Genomic DNA, 16,499 nt, shown 5'->3' on the forward strand with positions numbered 1-16,499 from the left:
CCTCCAGTTCCATCCACGTAGTTGCACATGGCAAGATTTCATTCTTTCTGACTGCTGAGTAATACTCCATTGTATATAGATACCACATTTTCTTTATCCATTCATCCATTGAGGGACATTTGGGCTCTCGCCATACTTTGGCTATTGTTGATAGTGTTGCTATAAACTTGGGGGTGCATGTGTCCCTTCAAAACAGCACACATGTATCCCGTGGATAAATGCCTAGTAGTGCAATTGCTGGGTCGTAAGGTAGTTCTATTTTTAGTTTTTTGAGGACCCTCCATACTGTTTTCCAGAGTGGCTGCACCAGCTTGCATTCCCACAACAGGCACTTTAAAACACAAAGGCCCCCCAGGAGACTGAATCTGCTTTTTGGGGGGGGGGCGGGGGGCGTGGGGGGGAACTGGAGGCACCTCTGGCCTGTCCTGTGTGTGTCGCACAAGAAAGCCCTGGGAGGAAAGCTGTAGGTGCCCAAGGTAGGACTCGGTCAGTGTGCGCTGTTGAGATGAAGGTCAAGGACATTTGGACCAACCACTGATGGGGTCTGCTGCACCCACCGACATTTGAGACCCTCCCCCTGGGTCTCGAACAGTGCTGGGAACCCACTAGATGTTTTGTAAGGACACATTTGCAGTACAAATAAACAAGACAATTGATATATATGGCTAGAGTTTTGTTTTTGTTTTTGTTTTTTTTTTCCTCACCTAATAGGAATCCAATTCACGCTTGGCTTGCACATAAGTTACTCGGCCCTTTGCAGTAACTTATCATATGTTAGGGGAAGGAGAACTAATCATGGTAGCCTTGCATTTTGGATTCCATTCCAGACACTGGCACGGCAGAGCCCCCCTCTTGCAGCTGTGGTGGGAAGCAAAGGCGATTTTATGCGGGCAGGGTCTCCGCTGTCCCTGGCCCACAGCAAGCAGAGAGCAAGAGGGAGGGAGAGTGAGAGAAATGTTAGGGAACTGATTATGGACGATGACAAGTTCAAAATCTGCAGTGTGGGCCCATGAGGCCGGAAACCAGGAAGAGTAGACGTTGTAGTTCAAGTGCGACTGCTGGTGAGATTCCCTCTTGCTTGGGGGAGGTCTGTCAGTGGACCTTCAACTGATTGCATAAGGCCCACCCACATCATGGAGAACATTCTGCTTTACCCAAAGTCCACCAATTTAAACATCGATCTCCTCCAAAAACACCTTCGCAGCAACATCCAGAATAATGCTTGACTACGTATGTGGCTGCCCTGGCCCAGCCGAGTTGACACAAAGTTAACCATCACACATGGCACGTGCTGGTGGGAAAGAGGATTGAGCTGCCTCGCCTTCCTTCCTGGAGCGAAAACCTTTGACCTTGGTGCACAGACACCTCATTCGTACATCCCATCTCAGAGTCCAAGAACGTGAAAGTGTGCTCTTACACACTTTCAGGGATGTTAACTCATTTCATCTTCAACTTCACCTTGGAATCATACCAGCTCATTGCCATGGGCAGGAAAAAGCCTATCCTGGCCTCCCGTGAAGGCGTCACGTGTCGTGGCACCAAGGTCTGTGAGGAGGCGCGGTTTCCCGTGACCCTGGGGCAGCCGGGCTTTGAGGAGCCGACAGAACTCACCTGGGCGCCTATTTCTTCTCCGTCCTGCCCTAGCCTTTTTCTTACATGTGCCAGTGTAGATTTATTTTGTCTCATGGATCACCGCCCACCCTCCTTTGCACGGGACACCAGGGCCCTACCACCCTCCACGCACACCCTTCAGCTTACGGGGCACGAGGGCTGAACGGTGTCTGTGAATGCACGACAGGACACGACGCTCTCACTGTCCTCTGTGGACACCATCTACTCTGTAGAACACGAGGCCCTCGGCATCCTCTGTGAGCATCGCCCTCCTGGCTTGGACGTGAAATATTCACAAACAGGGATCTCCAGGCCTCTGTCCATCTGCTTACGCTGCGGACATCGCTTCCTCCACATATTCTAGAACAATCTATCTTACTGCTCTTCTCTCAGGTGAGCGCCTTGCCCGAGCTCCTTCTCCATGCCTCTCTTCTCTTGGAGCTCGTGTGCTAAGTGGGATGCATGTGGCAGCTCTTTCCTTGGCCATTTGGACATACTTGTTAAATGAAGGAAAGTCCAAGCCCTGAAGTGACTCCTCTGGTAACAGATGGGGTTCCCTCAGGGTCACGTCATCCCCGGAAAAGAAGAGACTTGTGTCCTGTCCCCGACTCCACCACCACTGGGCTTGCAGTGGACCTTTTGACCTGGCCTCCCTCCCCCCTCTCCTGGCTCCGAGATCTAATGCCCCGCCTCCAGGTGACTCCCACTTGGTCACGTCTTTACATGCCTTAGCAGCCCCTGGTGCCCCGTTCTTGGCATCCAATCTCATCCCCGGCCTTGCCTTTCCAGCATGGCCCCCTGGCTCTCTGCCAGCCCAGGTCTATTTCACCCTCTGACCTAACCTTCTCTGGGTTACCGAACCGAACTAGCCCACCCAGGTGAGGTCCAGCCTTCTGGACGTCACTCTTGGGTCAGCTTGTTTGCTCAATGTCTTTGCCAGACCATGCCCATGGTCTGACCTCTGTTGTCAAATGACTTGCTGCTATCAGACCCCATGATTGTATGTCCATGGGGCAAGTCATGGCCAGCCAGGTGGTATCCAGGTCCCAGGGTCCCCTACACGCACACTTGCACACACGCGCACACACACACACACACACACACCCCGTTCTGTGCATGACCGTCCTCCTGCCTCTTTCCACCTCATCCGTTTTACTTCTTATTCTGGGGGGTGGGAGGCAATGATAACTTTCTCATAAGGGGTCTGGACAGAGAAGTTGCTGCCAACATACTTGGGGGCCTTTGCCTTCTTAGGTGCCTTATTTCCCCGCGGAGCTGGATGGACACACAGAGGCCCACTGAGGTGTTTGTGGGTGCTGACCGCTCCTGTCTGTGGTAGGACCCTGCCTCTGCACACCCAGCTTCCTGCCTGGGGCTGTCTGGCAGGGTAGATGAGGGGACAGTCTCTGACTGCCAGCTGGGCAGGAAGCAAGACCAACGAGATGGCCACATACAGAAGAGGCCCTCTCGCACCCAGCTCACACCCCTCAGCGTCGCTTCCCTGCCCTTTCTCAGGACAGAAGACACACCCATCAGACGTCCCTAGCAGGCCCCCCACCTCTCCTTGGCCTGCCCTGTTCCAGGACAGAAGGCCAGCAAAGACGACCCATCCCAATTCCATTCTCAGACCACAGCTCTCAGGCTCAGCTTCTTCGGATTCAATAGCAGTGGATTTTACCCACTTTATTCAGAAGCAACTGGATTCCAGCCTCGCGGAGCCCGGCCCCATCTCTACTCCGCCGCGGGGTTGAAGACGTTGCCCGTGAGGAGGGCTCTCTGAGTCATCCAGTCCAACACAAATAGGAAGAAGGGTCTGTTGAACTTCGCCACCAAGGGGGCTGCTGTATGTGAGTGAAGGGGGATGGCCTTATCCGCGTCCGTGTCCCGGCGGGCGTCCAGCTCGCCTTCCTTGCTCACCTCCATTGTGGCCTCATGCGTCGCCCGGGGAGAAACAGGTCCCGTCTCAACTCTGGGTGTGAGCGAGTCAGGGCCGTGTGCCGAGCTGGCCCAGCGCGGCCCAGGGCGGGGAGGCCGGCTCCCTCCATGGCTGAGGCAGGTGGGGGAAAGCTGGCGCCCATTCCAGAAGAACCACCCGAGGCTCTCGGCTGTCTGACCCGCCCTTGAAGGCCAGATGCCTCAGGGAGGGGTTCGCACTAACTGCTGAGCTCGGTCTCCCCCAGTGTAGGCAGAGGGGTTGAGGAGTTTAGGTGTTTACATGAGAGGAAAGGGGGATTAGAGTTCAGAGGGAAGCTGGGTGGTCTCAAGGCTTAGGAAAAAAAACCCTGTAGAATCACTGAGGGAGGGGCCTTTCAAAGGCTTTCGGGAAGGATCCCCGGAGAGAAAGGGCCGGAGGGGGCTAGTTTTTCCTGTCTCCGTGCAAGCACACACAGTTTTCCCTCTGTGCGGGAACACTTGGGTCAGAACACTCAGGTCCACCCCTCTGATCTATAGATCACCCCCTAGGAGGCCTTGGGGGGTGGGGGATGTGTGATGACATGGCTCCTGTACGGTGAGGGGCCTGGCATCCTTTAGACCCGGCCCCACACCCCGCACTCAGGGAACAGTGGCCCAGCGGGTCTGTTTGAATGGAACACAGTAAGGAGAGCTTATACCCTTGAGAGCAGCATCCCAGCCGGGTCGGCCCTGGGAGCTCCATGCCTTCCACGAGTGACAGTTCGCTCAGATCCTGTCCCCTCCCCCGAGGTCGTTGGGAGAGTCAGGTGAGAGAAACCTGCAAAAGTGCTTTGTGATCTATCGAGTGCTGTGCGGTGGTGAGGCTTGCGATCGCCGCTTACGTCCAGGGCGGCGTGTCACGGGGTTGGGGGGGGTGGGGGGGTGGGCAGAGCAGCGGGTCAGCGGTGACCTTGGGGGAGTAATTGGCGGGCAGCCCTTCGTGCACACAAACGCGCCACGGCGTCTGGACCGTCTAACAGGTGTCTGGGGGAGGCAGAGCCGGTCCCTGCTTGCTCATCCGCACCCCGCCCCCCCTACCTCGGGCCCTGGTAGCGGGAGCTGGTGTCTCTGACTCTTCCTTCCCTGCACCCCAGCTCTGTCTTCAAAACTCACGCAGAGCTCCGCACCTCTGCTAACGCTCCCGCCGACGCCCCATCAAGCCTGGTTCACCCCTCCCCTGAGTCATCAGCCACCCCTCCTCCTCACCACGGCGGGTGGTCTGGCATAAAACACACGTCAGCTCATGGCAGCCTCGGAGGTCCCCCACGTGAGTCAGAGCAGACCCCGGGCCTGTGCAGGACGTGGGGACCCATGCGGCCCGCCTTGCCTGTTTTTCACACTCGCCCTCTGCCCCTCTCCGGCCCACGTGCCATGCTAGCTGCGTGGGCCTCCTTGGGGGTCCTCGAGGATGTCAAGCCCACGTCTCCCTCAGGACGTACTTGTTCCCTTGGCCTGGAACATGCCTCCCCTCGACATCCCCTCCAGGTCCCCTGGCCCTCTTCTTCCCTTCCAGCCCCAGGCCTTTCCTTGCCGGCCCTCCCCAAGTTGCTCACCGCACCCAGCGCGCTATTCACAGTTTCTCTGTTTTCCCGTCTTCACAGAACGTATCACTGGTTGACATGATACGGACCTACTTGTTGGCATGCTCACTGTCTGACCGCGTCGGGAGAACGGAACATCTGTGAGGGTGAGACTTTGTCTGGCTCGCTCATAACTACATCCTCAGAGCCTGAAAATGTGCTTGATGTAATGATTTGTGAATATCTGCGTGACTGAAAAACCAAGGCGGATAAGGTTTATAACTGCTATTTTCTGAAAAGTGTTTTTCTTTTTTCTTTTTTTTTAATGTTTATTTATTTTTGAGACAGAGAGAGAGAGAGAGAGAGAGAGAGAGAGAGAAGGACAGAGAAAGACAGAGACACAGAATCGGAAGTGGGGTCCAGGCTCTAAACTGTCAGCAAGAGAGCCCGACATGGGGCTCAAACCCACAAGCCGTGAGATCATGACCTGAGCTGACATCAGAAGCTCAACTGACTGAGCCACCGAGGCAAAAAATTGTTTGTCAATCGGGACGGTTGTGAATCACACAGAAACTCTAGAAATTGCTCTGCTCACCTCAAAAACAGCTGGGAAATCCTCCTGTGTGATGCCGGAGAAGTCCGCTGCTGGAGTAAACACATTTCTGATGCCCACCTTGGGAAGCCGTTTTTTAAAGTCTATCTTGGAGGAGATCTTGCACTTGGGCATAATTAAGTGCACCAGTCTGTTAGGAGCGAAACCCCCAAGGAAGCTGAAATACGTCTCTCTCCTTGTCCAGGGGAAGCATTTTGCTTGGGCTTTAAGACCTCTTCCAAGAGAAAGGGGAGAAAAGGGTGGGGCACGAGTGTGTGTGTGCCGAGGGACGAGTGGTGTGGAAGCGTGGGCTGCAACCAAACAAAGCCCTTCTTAAAATATTCCTTACTATTCAAGCTGTGCCCTCCCCATCCCAGAGAAGATGAGGGTCAGGCCAGGGATCCCAGCCCCATGTCTCAGCAACCCTCCAGCTATAGGCAGGGGCGTAGTTGCTCACAGAGCAATATAGTTTAGCCTGTGCCAATGTGATGTTAAGCTTCTGGCTGGATAGTAACCCAGTTACTAGTTGGGTTCCTCTGTTGGTGTACCCCCCCCCCGTCCCAGCCATGACATGGCATGAAGTACGGCTGTGGCAGATGATGGCACGCACACTCTCTCAGGGCCCTCAACCACAGCAGGTGCTGCCTGGGCAACAGTCTGGGCTTCCACGTGGCATGGGCCGAAAACTATCTGGAGATTTCTTCCCAGTCTACGCATTTACTGCCCCAAGACTGCCCCTGCCCCCGCCAAGCTCAGTGGGCCATTGAGAATCATGCTTTCATTATGTGATCTGTCCATATCCGCTTGGGCCATGGTGGACACCTTACCTAAGCTGTATCAATCCAGTTCTCCCTTCCAGGAATATGTAATCGGAACCGAAATAGGTTAGACTCACTCCGGGGTGGAGCATTTGCTTGACTGGAAAGCAGCCGTGTCTGCCCGTAATGGTCTCAGCTGAAAATTTACCTCTTGGGATCCTTCCCCAATCATCATACCTAATTAAGATCCCCAATTCATACTGAATCCTGTCTTCTATCACCCTACTCATTCTCTCTGTAGCTTTCAATGCAATTCGAATTTACACCTTTGTTAGTGGACTCACTGCCTCTCCCACTAGATGGAAAATCCCACAATGGCAGAGACGCGTTTGGCTAGCCATTCTGTTCCCAGCACCAGGGGGTGTCTGGTGTGGCATAGGTGCTCAGAAAACACGTGTTGGGTGAGTAAACCACGCGCTGCATGGACGAGAGCTGGTTTGCTGAGCTAGAGAGGTTAGGAGCAAGGATGAGTTCAACATCGGGGAGACGGAATTTCTAATGACGTCGCCGTCCCGTGTCCAGCCCCTCATGACACCTGGCTGTGTTGATCCCCTTGGGTGTATCTTTCCAATACGTTCCTTTCTTTACCCCCTTGAGCGCGTACGAAGTGGGTTTCTGATACATGCAGCCCGAAGAATTAAGACAGTTTAAGGGGCGTCCGGCTGATAACGGAAGCCAGGCCACCATTGTCCCTGCTTGGCTTGTTTCATTTTCCACAAAGATGCTTGGAAGTAAGCAGAATCTCAGTTCCCCGGAAATAAGACTTTTGCACAGAGGAAGTGAGATCTGAGCAAAATTTCAACGTGAATCTAGAATGTCCCTCCAGAGTAGCATACCTCATGCCACTGGATTTCAGAAGCGTGGCGTTTTGAGCAATCATGTGATTTAGGGCAGAGTCGGGCTTTCCCACATCTGGGAGCATGAGGACTAAGGACACGTTTCCAATGTAAGGAATTTTGACCGTTGTAGCAAACAGCTCCTCCGATCGGCTATAAATCACTTGTTCCGTCTTCCACATCATGTCCACCCGCACTGTGGTGTGCGCTCATCCACAAAGAAGTCCTCCTTGTACATGAGGTCGGGATGGAAAGCCATTTCCGAGACGCCTAGGGGAACCGGGAAGGAAGAAATCAAAGAGTGACCTCTTGGAGAAGGCATCAGCACCCACATGTTTGGGGGACCCCAGAGGTGATCATCTAGCGAAGGGAGCAGTCTCCTTCCAGTGATGCCTTGACCTCAGTGAACAGAATATTTAAAATTCCGGATTGATGCAAAGGAAAGAAAGGCAAACACATGACTTTTGAAAATATTCACCATAGGCTTTCTTTAAATCTGTGTTCCTCAGAAGATGTTTACCAAAACGCTACCTGCCTCTGGACCTGTAGCACCAAGAAAGGATTTTGCTGTCAAATAATTTGGGAAACATTGACCCCAACATCCCTTCTTTGAAAACTCCCAATGCCTCTTAGTGTATTAAGAGTCCTAAGAAGTCCTATGACAAAAGAAATCTGTTTGAAATGGTTTAACTTATTCAAGGAGGGAAATTTTTCGTCAGAAAAACATAGACCTGCGTGCACGTGGTTGCCCACACACTCCTGCATGCGATCTGTTTCTACCATCAAGAGTTACTCCATTTTACTCCAAAATATCTTAAGTATGGCAAACGATATGATTGAGAGGGTTGGGAGCAGAAACACTTAAAAAGGCCGGACAACACAATGAAATTAACGCAAATCAAAAAGTTTCGGGTCTGCTGGTCTATGGGAAATGGGATATAATTACCAAAACTACATGTGTTTCTGACTGAAATCTTTTAGGAAGTGCAAGGGCAGACGTTATACCCAAACAGGAATTCATGCACTCGATAAACCTTACCTTTGAAGAAAACATAGTTAACGAGAAGCAGGAAGGTGTGAGGGTTCAGAGAGGTGATGAATTCCTTGGTTTTTGTGTGCATTTTTTTTCAGCCACAAAGTGCTTGATCTGCTTCTTGTTTTCTTTCTGCATCTCGAAAGTCAGTCATCTGGGCCTTCATCACATCATATATGCCCTCTGTGTCCCACGGAGACATCAAGGTGAACTTCCTATCACCATCGATAAAGAGGATGTCCCTGTGCTTCAAATGTCCCTCCCTCTTCAGCCGGCTCAGCATCTGAATGACACTCTGGACCCCCTGGTGGATGTCCCACACCCTGATGACTTTGAGGTCAAATCCAAGGCCCTCCAGGAGGTTAGTGCGCGTTGTGGATCTCGTACCCAGGGAAGTCATGGCCAAGGAGGCAGAGATACTCAGAGCGGAGAAGATGCTATTCTTTCTGGGATGCTCCACTAACAGAGTTTTGGACAATTTGTGGGCGAAGGTCTTATTGCCAGCTTCTAGCTTGTGGTGCAGAGGTGAAGTCAACCAGACTCTTGGCCCTGAGCAGCCTGCCCTACGCCCTCATTGTCCCCTCCAGCCCCCAGCAATGGCCCCCCTATCTCCCACGCCCTCCCCCCATTGCCCCAACAGCCCCCATCCTTCACTGCCTCCTCCATCCGCCTCGTATGAAGGGGGGATGGGGCGGTGAAGGGTGGAGGACACTGTGGTTGAGGAGGACAGGGAACAGGAGGGGGCTCTGGGATGGGGAACAGTGGATGGAGGAGACCCCCGAATAATACACACACGTGCTTATTACCCTGGATCTTCCATTGTCTTCCCTCAGGCAGTTACTACCTGAAACATGGCAAAAAAGAGCAAGAAAACACAGTCAGGTGGAACCCACTCTGTCCCCAAGAGAAAGGTGGCTTACCTTCCAGAGGAAACTGCTGTTGCCACGAGCTCTTTGCATCTGCCCATGCCATATTTATATGGCCGCTGGGGCAGTGGAATGGATAAACCTGAGTTAATATTAACGGCCAACAGATCGTGTTCAAATACTGTCCAAAGCAAACAACAACTGAATCATTTACGTTATTTTTTTCCTTGCGCATCAGTCCCCCGTGAGCCAATGAGCAAATTAATGGTTACGGGGCCATTTGTGTTACTGGCCATGAATTTGCTCAGGCAGAGTTTTGGCAAACACCTACTTAGGGTAGAGAAGGACCCAGTGAGTGACCTGGGGCCATCAGCAGAGGGTGGCTACCTTTCATCTAGGTCTTAAGAATTAACACAGGAGTCTACACATCCTCAGGGAAGTTTGAAGAGGGCATTCTAGGTGGTGGGGTATGTATGGTGGGGGCGCCTGGGAGTAGGGGTGGGGAATCAAGGCTATGTGTGTAGGGTCATTCCGAGTGTAGAAGGAACTCACTCCTGGCGTGTTGGAGACAAACCACTTACGAATCGTCTTCCCGGTAACAACTAAAGAGCTGGATGCAATCGTCAAAAGCAACCATTTCTGTGCTTTCGTGATCTACCAAAGGCCTGTGGCAAACGGAAGCATTCATTCATGAAGAGTACTGAATTTTGAGGAAGCACAGAGTGAGTCTGTGACATTTTTGTCTGGGGCTGCTTCCCCCCAACCCGGATCTGGTGGTGGGTGGTCAAACCACTTGATTTGGTATGTTGTCTGTTGAAGCAACGATCTCAGTGGTGAGCAGTGTGTGTGTGTGCAGGGGGGTGGGACTGTTGGGGGCGGAAGTTCTGCTGGTCTGTGGTTGGGTTGGGGGCACTAAATAGGCCAGCGGAGTAGCAGGAGGTTCAACAGGGAGTCCCAAGAACTGTGGCCACTCCTGGGGGCCTGATGAGCCCTCTTCATATCCCAGGCAGTGGGGTGGGGTGGGGGCTCTTCGTGTGCCCAACAGAGACTAGAGTAGGTGCAAGCTACACATAGCTCCCTGGTCCAGGGAGAAGCGAGAGAGAAGAGTAGAATGTACAATCTGGGGGGTACTTGAGGGCTGCCTGAGGTTTAAATGGGCTCGCCAGCCTCCGTACAGATCCATCAGCAGGAAGTGGAAGCTTTATTGGCTCAAGGTGTTTGAACACAATTTCTAACCAATATGTGGCTGAACAATAAGCAACACAATTACAGGGGTGACCTCTAGGAGTCAGGCTTATATATAAAATAAAGACAAGAAAAACAGAAAAAACATCAGTGGCCAGATCACAGAGTTCGTCTAGGCAAATTACTAAGTCGACAAACAAACTAAATCATCCAGGTGGGAAGATTCAGAATCCAGAGTTACTAAATTATCTAAAATGTCCGGTATTCAAGAAAAGAAAAATCACGACACATGCAAAGAAACAAGAAAAGGTGGCCCATACTCAGGAAAAAAAGTCAATAGGACACTGCTGGTGAGGGTCTCCAGACACTGGACTTCGCAGCCAGAGACTTCACAGCAGATAAATAATAATAAAAAGAGAAATAACCGAATTTAAAAATGGGCAAAGGACTCTAATCGACATTTCACCAAAGAGGATGGCCAATAAACACACGAAGCTGTGCTCAGCATCACCAGTCATTAGGGAAATACAAATTAAACCCACAGAGAGATGATACTACATACCCGTCAGAAGGGCTGTAATAAACAAGACAGGAAATACCAAGGGCTGACAAGGATGTGGAGAAACCGGGACTCTCGCTCATTGCTGGTTGGACTGCAAAACACGACGCCAGCCACAGCATGGACGGACTCTTAGAGCGTTAGAGTGGGTGAGAGCAGTCGCTCAGAGCCCTGCACACTGTCGGATTCGATTTATACGAGAGATCCAGAAAAGGCACATTTTTAGACAGAGAAGGCACATCAGCGGTTGCCTGGGGCTGAAAGAAGGTGCCAGGACAGACCGAAAACGGGCTTGAGGACAGGCTTTAGTGTTGTTGCAAATGTTCTAAAGCTGGGTTGAAGTGAGGCTGAATTGACTAAAAATCATGGACTTATACACGGCCAATGGGTGGATTTTATGGTATGCAAATTAGTAGCTCAATAAAGCTGTTAGAAAAAAAAAAGATGAGCAGTGGCAGCAGGCTTTGTTGGAAAGATGGTGGGCCGGGGGGGTCACATGGAGCTGGAGGTGAGCGCCAGTGCCCCAGCTGGCATCTACGGGGCCACCTCGAGCAAGTCATTTCTCGGAGCGTTGGCTTCCTCATCCGTCGTGGAGGAAATAGTGCCCATGCTCAAGGAGATGATGCACGTACACAGCGGGCACCTCATCCGTGACACCCTCCTGGCTGACATGAGATGATGTTCTGTGGGGTTCGGAGTCCCCTGGTGGCCAACCTGATTGGGGAATCTCTGATGCCTGGTCCCCAGGTATCTTTTGCCCTTGTGCGCTAGAATCTCCCCGTTCCCCGTGCCCCGATTTCCAGAACTGGGTCTCTGCTCTGAGTCCCATTTGTTTGTGTGGCTGCCTGTTGGCTGGCCTCCTGTCGGGCGTCACTGTGTTTCTCCTTTTCTACAGTGCCTCCTCGCTGGTCCTGGCTTCCCGCTGACCCTTGTCTCTCTACTACCTGCCTCATGGCTCATGTCTTCTGCCTCGTTGCTGGCCCCCTGTTTGCAGGAGAGCCACCTCCACTCATTCTCCAGTCTGGTATGGAACGGGCCACTTACCCAACTCCAAAGCCTTCAGTGGCCCCTTTCTCGCAGGACCCTCATGATGTGCCTCTGCTGACGGCCAACTTCCTATCTCACCGCTCACTCCTCGGGCCTCTGCTCTCCAGCCGGACCAAATCCTTGCCGAGAAGCAAAGTAACCAGGTTTTTTCTTAGCACGTGCCGTTCTGCCTGCCTGGAACCCCACTTCTCTGCCTTCTCAGGCTAACACAGCTCCAACCTACTCGTCAGGATTCCCTTCCGATCTCCCCTTGAGAAAGCCTTTCCTGACAGCCACCTCTCTGTCCTTCCACCCAGGCAGAGTTAGGTTCCGCGGGCTCCCATGATACCACGTTCTCGCCTCTCTCATATCATGCTGGCTTGCAAAATACATTGGTTCATTTCCTGGTGGTCTGTGAAAGCTTTGTTGGAGAAATCTGTACATAATATGATTGCCTCCTTCATCCTGGCCCACAGGATGTACAAATGGGTGTACAACTGTTCCGTAAAGGAACACATGAGTATATTATATTCCCCCGGGGGACTCCATCTTCTCCATAGAGAAGCCCTCGTTCCCTTCCAGGGCCATTCCTCTGCCAGTAGGAGGTGGGCCATTTGGGGAGCTGCTCCTTGCTTGAGGAGCGAGCCCTCCCTAAGTACCCTTGTGGTGTTGTACAGGAATGGTGGTTATCCCCGCGCCGAATGGCGCCGCATGCGGGGCTCCCTGATCTGCACTCAGGCGTCGCACCCCCAATCTGCAGTATCTCACTTAACGCTCAAAACAAACGTGCAAGGCAGCTCCTGTTATTACTGCCCCCATTTTAGAGGGGGGCACCCACCTCTCTGACACTCAGTGACTTCACAGTCCCCCAGCAGAGCTGGGGACTCATACCCACATCTGCCTGACACCACAGCCGTGCTCCCAACCCAGAGCCCCCTGACCAGAGATCTCCTCTCTGTGGTAAGTGGGCCCTGGACTCAATGGGCAGTAGGCAAACTTTTATGGGTACGGGCGTGGGGCTCGAACCCACAAGGGTGAGATCACGACCTGAGCCAAAGTTGTAGATGGTTCTGAGACCTGAGAGGGACAGAGGATGTTGGCCGCACAGTGTGAGCAGGGGGTGGGGGGTGGTGGGCAACATTCTGCGGGAATTCCTGAATTTTCTTCTGGGCTCTCAGCTGGGAATTGAGCTGGAAAAGGACACCCTTTTTTGAAAGGTTTCCAATATGGGTAACAGATGAGCACAACGGCATTTACAGGTAGCACTTTCTGGGCACCAACAATTTGCAAGGTATTGTCCTAAGCACTTTCTGTGTGTTTACTGCCATGACAACCCAATGACGCAGGAACCATGAGTGTTTTCAAGGAGAGTGAAGCCCAAAGAGATTCCCTAAGGCACTGAAGATCCCGTGGTTCCACGATGGTGGGGCTGGGATTCTGGAACCTCATGAAATCCTCTTTCTTGAGTTCTGTCTTCCTCCACCCCCCTACCTCCCCCCCCCACCCCGTCTCTGAGCTGCGTCCATCCTGCCTGTGAGGTCACCGATGCCACAGCCCCAGGAACAGCTTCCGTCTGCCTTGGCACAGGGGTGGCCACCAGTCGCCCCAGGGGCGGCGGCCCCAGTTGGGATGACTACACCGTACTTCTCAGTGCTGGAGACCAAGCCAGTCCTTTTGACCACATCAGTAGCTTCACTTCCTAGTCCTGAAATTTAGAGAAACGCCATATTGAGGCGCCGTACTGGCGATGTCTCCCCCGCCTCCTCTCTGGATTGTTAACTCCACGGTGCAGGCAGCTTTTTGTGGGACCCGAAGCCTCCGCTCATTCACCTGGATGGCAGCACAGGTGGGGAAGCAATACCCACCTGGAAAACTGAGATGGCCCGGGGGCTGCTGGGAGCTCTGCCAACCTACTGTCTTTAAGATACTCCAGCACAGACATGAAGGAAATGGAAATTATTTTTACTTACATTCTGGGGGCACTTAGTCAACCACCTGGCAGATGAGGAAGATACAGGGCAGGAAGGATACAGGATACAGGAAGATACAGATACTTAGCATTTGAAAGATTCTAATCAGAAACCCGTACTCCATACTTCAAGATTTGGCTAGCTAGAATCAACACTAGTTTGATCTAGAACACTAGATGAAGAATCAACACTAGTGAGGGGCCCCTGGGTGGCTCAGTGGTTGAGCAACGAAGCGATCAACTCTTGACTTTGGCTCAGGTCGTGATCCCAGGGTGGCGAGATCGAGCCCTGAGTCTGGCTTTGCACTGAGCATGGAGTGATTGCCTCTTTCTCTCTCTCTGTCCCACCCACCCTCGCGCTCTTGCTCTCTTGAAAAAAAATCAACACTGATAAAGCCCACGGATGACTTTTTAAAAAGTGATTTTCCAATCATGAACTGGCCGGACTGTCAGAGGTGTGGGTTGGCTTAGAAATATTGCATGGGTACCTCTGTCCCTGGACTCAGGATTCTGAGCTTGTTTTTTGTTTGCTTGTTTAGATGCTTTCATGGGGTTTTGTCACCTGGCTCTGACGAGCAAGTTCTCTGAATCTGCCTTCGGAATATTGTTACTTCCGCCCTGAGGGAAGCCTTCATGCAATTCTGTAAAAATCATTCCTGATGTTCTGAAGTTTATTTGGCATCGTTAAATCATGGGACTAACACCTGAAACTCTTCCCCACCGCGGGAAGGCTGCATTTTCACCAACACACGAGAATCTGATGACGACTCCAACAGCCGCATCCTCAACGTCTGTGTCTCGCCTCCTGCCCAACGGGGTGTTGTTCCCGCCTAACCGCTTCTCCCCACTATAGCGATAAAGGCTCGTGTCCATCTTTCCCCTTGTTCCTTCTGCCTCCCGACCGCCCCTGGGGCTCCAGCATGTGGCCCTGCATGGTGGACATGCCTTCTCGGGAATTGTAGGTAACACAGTTTCTCTTAAAGGCGGCTGTGTCTGTGGCTGCCATCTTACCATATCTTTAAAAATTTTTTTTTTCAACGTTTATTTATTTTTGGGACAGAGAGAGACAGAGCATGAACGGGGGAGGGTCAGAGAGAGAGGGAGACACAGAATCGGAAACAGGCTCCAGGCTCTGAGCCATCAGCCCAGAGCCTGATGCGAGCCTGACGCGGGGCTCGAACTCCCGGACCGCGAGATCGTGACCTGGTTGAAGTCGGACGCTTAACCGACTGCGCCACCCAGGCGCCCCATCTTACCATATCTTTAAAAAAGAATTTTTTTTTTTACATTTATTTGTTTTTGAGAGGCAGAGAGACAGAGCACAAGTGGGGAGGGGCAGAGAGAGAAGGAGACAGAATCCAAAGCAGGCTCCAGGCTCCGAGCACTGCGCACAGAGCCCAACGCGGGGCTCGAACTCACGAACCGTGAGATCATGTCCTGAGCCGAAGTGGGACGCTCAACCGGCTGAGCCACCCGGGGGCTGCTGCCATCTTGTCATATTTGATGAGAACGAGTCTTGCACGTGTTTCAGAACAAATGCAAGGCGTGGGCATCTGAAAAAACAAAAAATACAGAGAGAGCCGAGAGCTGGCAAATTCGGTTTTACGACCGTTCTCGCCCCTGCTTGCTAACACAAGTGTGAATGGGCACAGGAAGTCTGCCAAGGCCAGCTTTCACTGTCATGGGCCACCCGGGGGTGAGGCTGCGGGGAAGGAGGCTGGCCTCCCTCCGCCACCCTGACTACTGGGGTTTCCTGATGGTCACAGAGCTAGAAGTTGGGCACGGCAGATGCGTCTTTCCCCGGTTCCTCACGCTTGCCACTTCCTGCGTGCATGTGCGCGGAGTCGGGTCCTCCCCAGGTGCTCCTCAGAGGACAGCATCGGTGGCTCAGTACCGTGGTTTTGTGGGCAGAGCCCTGTGCGTGTGGCAGGGTTCGGTACAGGCAGCATGGTGGAAGCCAGTGCGGGAGTCCCCGGTAGGAAGATATTTAGAATATTCTCCACCACGAGAACTGGGCTTTGGTCCCGGTTCTCGTGCAGCCCAGGGAGGCCCTGTGGTTAATTATTTCCGCTCTCTGTTCTCCTGTTTCTTCTCCTGTGGGAGTGTGGAGGTAGGGGGTTCCCCCGGAGCTTCTCTCTGGCTATCCGGCATAGCCCCCTTCTGTCTTGTCTCTTCCTGTGTAAAAGGGCTCAGAAAAGCCAGTGTGAGGGCCCTGGCATGCTGAGGTCGTGTGAGGCGCCAGTCCTCCCCCCCCCCCCCCCCAAAAAAGAAGTCTCTGGATCTGATGGGCATGGGGGTTCCAGGAGAGGCTGCAGGAGAGACCCTTGGTGACGAAAGGTGAGGTAGAAGGACCCAGAACAGCCTGTCCGGAGGAAAGCAGGGAAGGATTGAAAGGTTGTTTCGGCCTGGAGCTGCTGTGGCCCATTGCCCCACATGAGGCTTTCGGGACTCAGAGTAAGAGAGCCTGGTCGCTGTCTCCAGGAGCCAGCAAGGAGGAGGCTGAACACCCTGAGGGCTGTGTGCGTGTGTGT

Source organism: Herpailurus yagouaroundi, unplaced genomic scaffold (assembly GCF_014898765.1).
Source record: "Herpailurus yagouaroundi ecotype Mexico unplaced genomic scaffold, PumYag 141, whole genome shotgun sequence".
Lineage (NCBI taxonomy): Eukaryota > Metazoa > Chordata > Mammalia > Carnivora > Felidae > Herpailurus > Herpailurus yagouaroundi.